Consider the following 13,145-nt stretch of genomic DNA (forward strand, 5'->3'; position numbering starts at 1 on the left):
CGAAAAGCACAGCAAAAAAAATCAAAAACAAAAACAAAAAACCCCCAAACAACTCCTCTAATCCTTTTATCATTAGCAGAACTTCAGCTGCCTTTCCTAAGTGCAATGGGAGTCAAGGAGTTTATACAAATACACAGCACAGCAAAGGTGGCTAATAGCCAAATGTCCTGTCGCTGCATACTGTCAAGCTGCAATGCAGGGAGCAGAGAGCCTGGCTCCAGAGCTGACTTGACGAACACGCAGGGAAATGATCAGGGGAGCAGGAAATAACCACATTAACCATCGTCGGTGGTACATGGTAAGCATTATAATTGCACAGTCAACTTATTAACCTCCCCATCAATCTTTCTGTTGCACAATGGCAGTGCCACGATTAAGCATTTGTGGTTTCCCCAACTCTGGATTTTGCTGGAGGAGGGGAAAAAATATGACAGCGGAGCAGTCAGCGGATGGGAGGGAAGGGGTAAAAAAATCAATATCCATATCTCCAGGCACTTGAAACTTACTGCAGTTCAGTTAACATTTAAGGAATGCTCTCATCAGCTCTCCTGGTACAACAAAATATTTCCTTGGTTTACGTAACTTTAGTAGGTAAGGCCCAATTTAAAAAAAAAAAAATTCTTTTTTTCTGTCCATTTTCCACTAAGCTCTTTCTTAGGTGACGGCTGTCAGAGTTACAGAGCCATCCAGAGCCCAATTCATTCAGCTCTTTCATGTGAAAATGACAGCAATGTGCAGGGCTGGTTAGACAGCATCTCCTGTAGAATGCAACTCATGCTACTTCTCTTGGCCCAGATCTCCTTCAGCCCAAAGGTTTGGGGGTTTTGGTTTTTTTTTTTTCTGGCTGATAAATATGTTAATATTGATACACTGAACATCTCTCTGTTTCATAGTCCATGTACCTTTTGAGGGTCTTGAAATCAGTGCCTTCTTCAGCTTTGCAATATCTAAAAAAAAAAAAAACCAAAAACCCACGAAGTACCACTGTTGCCACATGGAGAAAAAGAAGAAGAAATCTCAGCTGTTTTGCTGAAAATCTATGGTTCTAAACCAAATGAGATATGTGTGAAATGACTTGACTGCAAAACCCATTCCCAGCAGCAGTGACATGGGATACACCAAGGGATATTTTCACAGCAACATGATATTAAGTATCATTTTAATTAACTCATCAGTTACTTAAAACAATAAAAATACAACGGCCTCTTCCTACTCATCTTTCCTCACAGAGACTATTGTGACAAGCTGTCAGTTTTCTAAGTTTCTGTGAATCGCAAAGTAATTTTGCTTCAGATGAGCGATTGCCTCCTCTGGATGTACCCAGATCGATACTCTAAAGCTCCGTCCAGGAGTCAAGAGCCACATCGCCATCTCTGGGGTCAAAGCACTTTGTATGGTTAAGACCAAGGCTCCCAGTGGCACCAGCTCTTTCCCCGTGGCCCTGTTCCTGAGAAAGGCAAGACCAGGGGTTTGGGCAGGCTGGGAGCTGTAGCATAACGCTTTTCCCATCTGAATGAGGGCGGGAAGAAGATCCCAGCAGGACCTAGCCCACGAGGTGAGTCAAGACACTGCCTTTACAGCTTATTCTTCGTTAACAGCCTAGTTACCTGCAAGTTGTTATAATGGCCACTCAGCAGCTTGGCTGGCCCAGACCTGCTCACGGGGTAACGAGGGCACAGGGAATACCTTCCCCCATGCCACAGCTGCCACTGCAGTATGCAGTCACCTGCTGCCCCATTAAATTCCCCCTTTCCTGTCAATTAACTTGGCAGGGCCTATTACCTCTCAGAAACCATTGTATGGATGTTAGCTGGCAAGTTTTCATGGAACTATCTCCAACAAATCCTCTTCTGTTGTTGGCTTTGTTTTCGGGTTTGCTTTTTGCTTTTGTTGGGTTTTTTGTATTGCTTCCTGCAGAACAGACAGAAATATGTGTTTTCATAGTTTCCATTTTATTTAGCCATTCAGAATTTATTTGGAAACAAAACCCACACCTGTGTCCAATACTTAAAAATTAACTTAAACAACAACATGCTTTCCCCTTACCCTCTCAGACAAGATTGATCATGTGTCCATTGCAGCTTAAGGATCTCCACCATACTTCCCTCCCAGAGGTATTCCACCCCCAACTCTATGAACTGAAAGGTTCATATACAGCATGTTTGCAAGGAGATCTCAGCCGCCAACTCACCCCATCTTTCTGCTCCCATCTCTTTTAGAGCTAGAAGAAAAGAGCAGAAGGGACTTCATGGGCCTGAGAATCATGTAAAAAAAAGAAAAATTCTCCATGAAACAAGTTCCAGACTATTTTGAACTTTACATATAATAGTCAAGATTTTGTTTTCAGCTTTAAACTCATGGTGAACACAGAGAATGTCAGTATCACCCATTGCCCCTAGAACACAGTTTCACATGTTTTATGTTCACATTTGTTTCTACCTCCACATTTAATCTGTATTCCCATGCAAAGCATATTGACATTAGCAAGTCTTGGCTAGCCATAGCAACCCATGCCTTTGTATTCTGTCTTGTGGAGCATCACCTGACAAACATACAAGAAAGACAAATTTGATGGCAACAGCTGTAGTATGAACTTCCACTTCAGACACTTAGCTATACCCTAATTTGTATTCTTTGATTAAGAGTCCAAAAAGCATCCTTACAGCTCCAATCTATTATCCCTTTTGTTTTTTTAACCCCATGCTGGAATACAACTTGTGGATGTCAGAAAGTATTGCACCTTAGCATCAACACACTCGGGAAGAAGTTGGTTTTGTTCCGTGTTCCAATGGTTAAGAAATTACTAGTAAAACAAGCAAACAAACAAAACCCCCAAATAAACGAACAAAAACCCCAACAAAACAAAACCCTTATCTGTCTTTGGAGCAGAGACTGGTATCCAACCAGAGTTCCTCCTCTGAGGTGGAAGCCACTACATCTACACAACAGCCATCATCACCTTTGCTCAAGGTCATAACTTCAGATTTGGGCACCTGTCTTCTGTGTATGTCCATTTTAGATTTCAGGCTCTTTCAGCCCTGGTTCACAGTTTTGTAATAGTCTTAGTTACTTTAGGGCCAGCAGGAGCAGGGAGGTGATTGCTCCCCTGTACTCAGCACTGGTGAGGCCGCACCTCGAGTCCTGTGTTCAGTTTTGGGCCCCTCACTACAGGAAAGACATGGAGGTGCTGGAGCGTGTCCAGAGAAGGGCAACGAAGCTGGTGAGGGGCCTGGAGCACAAGTCTTATGAGGAGTGGCTGAGGGAACTGGGGTTGTTTGGTCTGGAGAAAAGGAGGCCGAGGGGAGACCTTATCGCTCTCTACAACTACCTGAAAGGAAGCTGTAGTGAGGTGGGTGCTGGTCTCTTCTGTCAGGTGGCTGGAGATAGGACGAGAGGAAATGGCCTCAAGTTGTGCCGGGGAGGTTTAGATTGGATATTAGGAAAAATTTCTTCACCAAAAGGATTGTCAGGCATTGGAACAGGCTGCCCAGGGAAGTAGTTGAATCACCATCCCTGAAGGTATTTAAAAGACATGTAGACATGGTGCTTAGGGACATGGTTTAGTGGTGGACTTGGCAGTGTTAGGTTTATGGTTGGACTCTATGTTCTTAAAGGTCTTTTCCAACCTAAATGTTTCTATGATTCTATGATCTTGTGATCCCTAAGACTGTCAGAGATGACAAAAATGTGTTCATAAAAATTCTGGTGGAGATCAGTGGCATAACTGAGTCAAGCAGTGTGGCTTATGGAAATGAAGGCTCCGCTGGAGTTAATTGATTTAATTCCAATATATGAATACTTTCATGGGCCAAAAATAGTAGTTTCTTGAGACTTCTTTAAGCTAGTGAAGAAAAGCAGAACAAAAATGATGATGGGAAGTTAAACAAGGTCAAATTGGAAATAAAGCTCATACTTTTGACAGCAAACATGATTAACCACTGGAACAAACCACCATGAAAAACAGTGAATCTATTATCTCCTGAAGAGTTCAAAACAAGATTACAGAGACCTTTGTGGAAATTATGTTTTATTCAAATACAAGTGCCTGAGTCCACTGACAGGGGAACAATGAGGCTTTCTGCAATCTGTGAAGTCCTGACGGACAGACTGGATATTTTAAGATATTTTTTTTTTTTTTAAATCCATGAATTTGGCATTATCTCTTCACCACTGAGATAAACAACCAAAGCAGGAGAAGGCAAAATCTTCAGTCCTGAGAATATTTCACAGCTCTTGCTAGTACTTGAAGATGAGGAAAGCAAACCTTTTTCATCTCATGCATTGATTCAGAGCCCGGGAAAAACTTATTTTGTTATATGTCTCCCCTTGTGGAAGGCACTGGAGGTGTTGCAAACCAGTGGCTTGGCTCCCTGGCAGACACTCTACCAAGCTAATCAGCTTCCCTAGCACTTTTATAAGTGCTTCATTGATTTTAGCAAAAAACTCTGTAGTCAAGCATCAGGAAAGAAATTGAATTACTCCCCCAATTGCATTCCACCATTCCCACCCCACCACCTCTCACTGTGCCATTTCTCCTTACTTTACCCTGGTGCTCAGAGCAATAACTCCCCGTTGCATTTGTTCTAAGTAAGGGCTGTAAGACCCACTGGGGAAGAGCATTTGTTTCTTAACATGAGTCTGTTCACAGAGGGTTCAGTGACATCTCAGGAAATCTTTGTGGTAGTTGAGTTGCGTGACCTTGGCTATACTGAGGGTGTTCGTACTTTCCCTTATAACTAAAAGTGTGGCCTTGAGTTAAATGGATGAAGAATTTGCTACAAGAGTAGTTTTTTTATCATGATGTCTCCCTTTGATTTTTATATAAGCATATGATATTACGTACGTAAGATACCCAGCCTGACAAGGCTTCTGGAGGCTTTTGTTCCACAGCCAGAAAAGCCTCTGTTGAATAGAAAACACGGGATTCAGTAAAAGAAGAATAGAAATAAAAGCTTCCTCTGAAGTTTTGTGGAGGGAAGAAAGAGAGGCATGTTAAATGCTCAGAAAGTATCTTCCAAATAACCCAATTACCTATTTGCAACCTGTAATTCATGATGCATTTCTCAAACTTCTCACAAAGGCTGACAAGAAGAATTTTTCCCCTTCCCTCCCCAAACTGCACCGCTACCTAATTCTGTCACCAATACAAGAACAAGTCCTAATATCTCACTTGGATTAGCAGTTCCCACCAAATGACAGAGGCGAGAGATTTGTACTGGAAAGTAACAATGGCAAGGCAGAATAAAAGCCTCTGCTGCTTTGAATTATTAATAGTGTATCACTGCAGTGCACACAGCAATCACACTGTTCTCTTTTCTGGTGCCTCAGGAGAAAGGAGTATAGTTTCCAGTGCACTTCAAGCTTTTTAAAAGCGCTTTGAGTCCACCCAGCTATTTCATACCAGGGATAGTTTCAGGGCAGGGCAAACTTCTTAAAGACATATCATCCTGCCTAGGGGCATGAAATAAGGATTTCACATAAGTTATTTTGGGAAGACATTTTCAACAGCATCTAAATGGAGGCAAAGCAGTTTAGTGCTCCTAAACCCCTCAGGCGCTGTTAAAAAAAAAAAAAAAAAAAAAAATTTGTAATTATATAAGCATATGATTGCCATGCACTGTGATTCCCTTCTGCTGGTTGTCTTTATGCAGTTTACTCCATAGGTTCTGATGTTTAGTCTTTTCCTAACACATCTAACAGGCTTGAATTGTATTTTTGAGGCAGAGGAGCAGCCTCTTCAAGACGACCAGAAAGCACTTTGCTGGACACCTATTATATGTGTCCTGGAATCATTGTGACTCATGGGAAACACCAGCAAGCACAGCTCAGGGGGTTGTCAGTGGTGCATTATCTGTGTCCAAATAAATGTTCTGAAATTATGAGGACCTTACTTTCTAACCAGTTTGAGGTTTAAGCTGCAGTGGACTAGAATAAGTTGTCTCCATAGTGCCCTTCTATGGTTGCTCCTGAAATATGTAAAAAGTTCTTTCTGCAGAGACATCTTTATTTACAACCTCTTCTGTCTCCTCTGTCTTTGATAGGTGAAAAGATTCAAGGTGTGATGGCTTGCAGGGGAATCACAAATCTGTCTTAACAGATTCATTTACCTAGAAAATGTAAGACACTATTTCTACAGCAGAAGCTCACTTTTTACTGTTTGAAAGAAGAAGAAAGCCTTTAAAGCCTGAAACAAGTATAAATGACACAGCAATATCTTTTTGCACCTGCAGGCAGGATGAAACTATTGGCCTGAGAGATGAAAAAGATGAAGTACACACAGCTGACCGAGTTACTAATTTTGACTCCCATAGCAGGGAGTAGCCTTGCTCAGGATAAATTCTGCCTGCTTATCACAAGCCACCCAGAAGCTGCTTTTGTGTAGGTACCCTCTTCACAATGCCACCGCAAGGAGATGCAGGGATAATGTATACAGAGCTGTGGACATTGCCTGTGGGCCCAGTCCCTCTGCAAATTATGTCCATGGACCAAGGCTTTTATTATCTTGCACGGAAAGCACCTAGGGCTGGATAATCTAAATAAATGAGTTTTATGACCCAACAAAAAATTAGCATTTATTTCTGACCTTGGTTGCTTTTAAACTATGACCTGGAGCCTGTCAGTCTACCAAGTCCTGCAATTTCTATCCCAGCCACAGGGACAGCAAATACTTTCCTCAGTGGTGTATACATTGCATTTCTTCAAGCATTCATGGAAACCTAACTCCTCCCAGCTGTGTCTGAAGAATCCTTAATCAGTTTAGGCCTCTACTCTGCTGATGCAAATCTCAGTCACAGAGAAATGGATTGGAGAGCTATAGGAATGAATGAGCCCATGAATGACCAACCAGCTCAACTGAGTCCCTTCTTCCCAAGCCAAACAGCATAAAATGGCCACTGGCATCTCAGACCCCCCTGTGAATTTACCTCCTAACCTGACCTTGGCTGTCAACTTTCCCTCACGATCATGATCCTACCAGTATTGAAAGGCCACTCTAGGGACTAGTCATGGCACTCTTTATGTTAAATCTTGTACTTTTGCTGGATTCAAGCCCTCAAGAGCGTGATGTTCATTACTGTGGTTGCCAAAGCACATTAGGGACTCTTAAAGTTAAAGCGCTTTTTTTCCAGAGCAATCAGATCATAACAGCTACCTTTCCTGACCTTTGCTATAACACTTGACTGCATCACATCAAGTTTGGTGATGAAACACTAATATGCACATTCTTATAAAACAATTTTAGCAGATGAAACTTCCTACACTTGGCATTACCCCTTGTTAGAGTTCAGTGCAAATTCTTCCATTACTTTTGGTAAGACAGGTGGTCCCGTGTTCAAAATGACAGAAGCTATAAAGAGCCACAGGTACAGAAATAGAAAGGATGCAAAATTTCATGCAGAACATGCAGATGAGCAAACACAGGCTCAGACCTGGATATCTGAAACAAGCTGCCATGAAACCAAGATGCCTCAGTTTTGAGTCAATAAAGACAAAAACACCTGAGAAGTTGGTGGGGAGGGAGAAGAAAAGAGAGACAATGCAAGCTTCTTTTGGAGGCAGGGAGCTTGAAAAAGAAAATCAGAGAATTGTAGCAGGGTTGTCTTAAAAATGGCTCTGGAAAACAGTCACATCTGCTGACTATTGCAGTCTAATTCATCTGAAAATCTGTCACGCTGCTTGCAGAGGAAAACCACTAGCATTAGAAACCCTTCCAGTATTTTCTGAGAGATCCATTTACTGTGTAATCATTGTTTAGGTAGCTACAAACAACTTTCCCTCTTTCTTGCTTTCCTGTGACACCCTTAAATAGCACTCACTCTTTTACCAGCACAGAATGCTAATGTGCAGAAAGGTCAGCTGCTTTCAGTTCTCTACTGTGCATCATTTTTTAAAAGGAGCTCTTAACTCACATGGGCCTCTAACGAACCAGCATCAGATGCTCTTCTTGCACTCAACACCCTCTGCCTGGAACAAAGAAGGCAGATGAGTCCAAAAATATAATGTTCCTGTATTTATAGCTGAGCAAAAATTTTAGAGTGCAAATTAAAGTGCATGGAAATCATCTGACTTTACTCAAAGATCACATCAGGTTCCCAGGAGGTCACGTAACATTTCTGAGTTTTCAGGTCAGCTGTAGGGCCCAAACTAACCTAGAGAGGTTTGGCATATCAATTGGGAAATGTGTGGTTTTGATGTGAAATCATTATGCTTTGGATGAGATGGGAATTGAAATGAGAAGGAGGGGGACAGGGAGAACAGATGGACTTTTCTAACCTGATTTCTTCCTGGTAATCCACAGCATTTCCTGTGTTTTCCTTCAGCCTGGGACAAGGATTGGTTTAGTATCTTTGTCCTATAAAGCAGCCAGATGTGCCGTGAAGACTTAAATGAAAGTAACAGTGAGCAATAACACCCAAGACATCACCATTCTCCCTCCTGGACCTCAGTAAGCCCTGAACTTTATAGGACTGCAGCTACCCAATGTATATATCTCTGTATCTCTAGCACATGATGCTGCAGTAGTCACCGCAACCATGCTCCAGATGCACAGACAAATCGTTACTCCCCACAAAAGTACCAGTTGCCATTGACTGCGTGCCTGCTGATAGCCCCTGGCAATTACAAAGTAAAGCCTGTTTCTTTAAAACAATGTTCATGACATATTGCGACCCATGAAGCTCTGGGACCTCTGTTGTCTCTGATCAGGACAACATAGCCTGAGACCCAGCCCCAGTCTGTGAATAGCATCAGTCATTGGAAAGTCATTTCAATCACCTCAGAGAAATAAAACTTGCTTTGTAGTTTCACCTTGCGTAATACATAACCCAGCACATTCTAACATTAAAGTGGAAGGTTAATATTAAAAACTTTCTACTGGAGTTATTGTACTAGAAATCCTGAAAACTCTACCCTATGCATTATATTCTCCAAAACATTATCTTCCATGAACAAAATGCAAGGTCCAAGCTGTCTGGCTAATTCATTCTACACATTTTTTTTTATATTACACCAGACTCTTGTTTATTTGCAATACAGTCTCTAGCCAAGATTGGAATCCCGCTTTGCTCCATGTCATATGGTGTAAAAGGAGTTAGTTATCTCTTCAGTGCCCCTGGAAATGTTATCAGATGCAGGTCCAGGTGCAGTCACACTGTGGATGAGGGGAAGTATTCAGTAGTGCTCTTGCACTACTACAATCTCATGTGGGGTGCTGGCATGCCAGAAGGCACTGCTACAGGAAGGGGGACTTTCTTGGTACCCCTCATCTCCATCACTGCGCACAGATCTAGCATGGTGGGACTACACAAGACTCCCTGTGTGGGTGTCAGGTTGTATTAATCACTTCACTAGCTACTTCTGGAAGTGTGTCTATAGTGACAGCCTTGAAGAGTTTGCTACCAAAGTAGACAAACGGGATGAATAGAGAAGGAAAAGAAAAGCCCTAAGCACCAGAGGGATTTGTTTGATGCATCTTGGCTTGTTCGTATCAGAGTCAAAATTGCATTTCAGGTCCTTGATCTTAACCCAGACCTAAAGAACCTGGCTGTGTCACTTCAGATAGCATACAAGATTTTTACAGGCTGCTTTGTTGAACTGACCGCACATATCTGTCAAACTTTTCTTTCTCCCCATAAACAAACCTTTATAGAAGAGTTCCTGCCTGAGGAGTTTAATCCTCTTAGAGCCTCAAAAGAGACTCACATGGATTTTTGTCTGTTTTCTGTCACTGTTAGAGGATTTGATTGATTCTTTCATTATTCTTCCAGCTCAGAATAATGGAGAGTGGCATTTTGCTTGGAGAGTTGCACATTGGCTTAAAAAACACTCCCAGTCCATCCATCTGCTAGAGCTCTGGAGAGCTGAGCAGTACTTACTATTTTAGATGTTCAGTCTTACATGGAAAAGATTTTGTTTTCCCTTGCTTGAAAGTATTACACTGAGTCCATGGTTTTATCCCACATATGTTTCTCTTTTGGTCTTAGCCAGGGCTTGGCCAGGGCCTTTCCTGCCCTGGAAAAGATTTAGGGTTGATTCTTGCAACCCTGAACGGACAGGATCATGCACCCCATCCCAGTAAGCCATAGCAGAAGCATGACGCAAAGACATGGTGCCCTGGTGCCAGGCAGATGTACTGAGAAAACTTTTGCACAGCTGCAAGCAGGTGCCTGACAGGACCCAGTCTGCTGCTGGCAGCAGTGCGTAGAGTGATGCTCTGCAGTGAATGTTGGACCATGTCAGTCTATAAGTAGCAGCAGGCAGGGCGCAGTGGTTATCACTTCTAGTTTGAGTCTGAGGAGGAGGGCTTCACTAGGAAATCAGAAATAGGCCCATTTGTGGCAAAAAAAGGGGGGACGGAGGCACACAGAGGTAACAACCTCTTTTAGGGCAACCTTCCAGGCAGCCAAAATTGCCCCAGTTAAGACATCGGCTCCGTATGGCCACATCTGCCACAGATGGCGGTGGGGACACGGTCCACTTCTTCATCCGAGCAGCAGGTTGGAGCGTGTTGGTGCTTCCCCTGAGGCAGATGCTCAGGTTTCTTTTCTGGCAATCAGGCACATGGTGGAGGGATGCCCAGGTCTTGGGCCCAGACCCAATAGTTCTTGGGCATCATTTAAAGCGATAGTTTATCTGCATCCTCAGCCTCAGCTAAATTGTAACACTTTCGGTTACGCTTGTGGCTTGCTGCATTTCAGGTCTCATTCTCCCGCATTGATTGGAAGCAACCAGCATGGAGAGGGATCCTGCTTTGAATAAACAAACGTGTCCGTGTGTGGTCCCTCTTACTTGTGTTCTGGTGTCACCCAGAGCGCACTTTCTGTTAGGTACACTATGGCAGCAGTGGTAGCAGAAAACACCACCATCCTGAGACTACAGAATGACTGAGATTTGGATCCACATCCAAGCTCTAATACAGCCCTTGGAAAGATGCCTTCACTTTCCTATGCTAGTTTTTTTTCTCTGCCTTCTGTTTGTCATTTATTTTAGAAGCTGAAACATTCAAAATGGGGAAAAGTCTCCTGTATATTTTAAAGGTAATTAACATGCCAGTGCCCTGGTTGCCTGCAGGATTGCAGAACGCATGAATGAAAATGCAGGATGCGGCACAGAACCACTTCTTTGACTACATCCCTATTTGCATTCAGCACAGCCACTGTGGCACACAGACACTCCCCCAGCAACTTGAACCATCTGTAACTCCCTAGCTCTTGCTTGAATAGCTCTAGGTAAGGCTGCCAAACAACAAAACCCCCCAAATCAGGATTCCTTTATTACTTAGGTGGGATCTTGGGATAAAAGACCCAAAAGTGAGATAGTTTTGTTGTCACCAGGTTGTTCTTCAAGTGTAACCCTCCCCATTTGTGTCAGTGCTTCCCCAGGCAAGGAGTGGTTTAGAAAGGGAGAGGGGGATTTGGGGGAAAGCTCTTAAATTCTGTGAGCATAGAGCAATTAGCACTAGAGATGAGGATGCTGAAGCCCAGTAGACCTTGCTTAGCTGCTGTGCTGTTATCACATGACCGGGGAGCGTATTTGAAGGTAATAGCAAGTAACTTCATTAAGGTCTCAACAGATTTGGAAGCTTGGAGAGCATTTGGAAAAAAAAAAAAAAAATCTCTTTCTCTCACCAGGTGGCTTTCTACAAGCTCTCCTAGTTCCCACACAATGGTATTTTCAGTATCTTATTAAACACAGTAGGAAACTTAAATGCTTAAATGTCCTTGAATGTTTTTGTCTTGTGTTTTGGCAACCATTTTCCTTTGCTGCCCTCTTGTGGGATAATAGACAAAACGCCCATTCAGAACAAAAATAAAAGGCTTCATTCACCAAAAATATATCCTGACCTAAATTCACCTAGACTGGAGACAGATCTCTGTGAAAGAAGCTTGGTTTATTTCACACAGTTTCTTCACGAGAGGAGGTTTTCTTTGAGTGCCAGTCTCTGTATGGTAAAACAGCTCAAATGTAAAATATCCATGTAGTAAAACATCGTCGTTCAGGCCAGGTGAAACCAGCATGAAACAATTTTACCTTGAATGAGCTGAGGGGGGGGCAATATACACATATGCAAGTATACAGTATATACCTATATATACTGTATACACCTATATATACTGTATGCACAGGTATTATGTAAATGTATACATATGTATACATATATATGCATATATAGAGAAAGTACAATATGCATAGGTGTTTACTTAATGCAGCTCAAGCAGAATTCTCATTCTTACTGCCATGACTCCTAGGACAGACAAATAAAATATTCTTGGATTAGTTATGAAGCCAATCCTGTTCTTGAAAGACAAGTTCCATACCAGAGTTTGAAGACAGAGTCAGACAAGATTAACAGCCAAATTTTGCATTCCATTAAATATGAAAATGCTGACGTGAAAAGCCAATATATGATGAAGACATTAAATGCTCACAAGTTCCCAGTGAGGCTGAAGAGTGATCTTACAAACCTTCATTGCATTTGAGAGCCACATGTTTTTCTGGAAACTCAGGTCACAAGACAAGTTTGCAGCCCATCAGTTCTAACAAGCTCAGTGGCACTTGCACTGTGCATGCACCTCATGGTACAGATCACTTTCACCTCTGTAAGTAGATTGTTATCCAAGATTTTCCAAGAAGAGATCTATTCTTCGGGGTAATGCAGCTTTAACCCTAAAAAAGAGCTGTAGAAAGATCATTCTTGGGTTTATCTGTTTATGGAACTGCTTGAGCTGATGAATGCTGAAGGTTATGCAAGTCCTTGTTCATTATGAGGGAAATACTTTTTTATTTGCACAGATATGATTATGATAATAAAAAGTACATTGTATGATTCTCCATGCAGGCAGTCTTCTGATCCAAAATAGGGAAAGAACAGAAAATCCTCAAAAAAAACCCAGAATACTCGTAAGATAGATCCTATAAGGACTGTTCAAGTTGGTAGGAATGACAAAAGTCACAGGCAATTTAAGGATGTTTTCTCCCAGTGGTATTATGAACATACACTATAACTTTATGGTGGTAAATCATAAGAATTGACCTGAATGTTTTATAGCCATAGTAGGTTCCCTTTCACAGTACTAGTTTATTAACATCTTTACTTTCTGAATAATGGTGCCACGTGGTCTTTATTTATGAGTAACCAAATGTTATTA

The sequence above is a fragment of the Aquila chrysaetos genome, chromosome 4 (assembly GCF_900496995.4).
Source record: "Aquila chrysaetos chrysaetos chromosome 4, bAquChr1.4, whole genome shotgun sequence".
In the NCBI taxonomy this organism is placed as follows: domain Eukaryota; kingdom Metazoa; phylum Chordata; class Aves; order Accipitriformes; family Accipitridae; genus Aquila; species Aquila chrysaetos.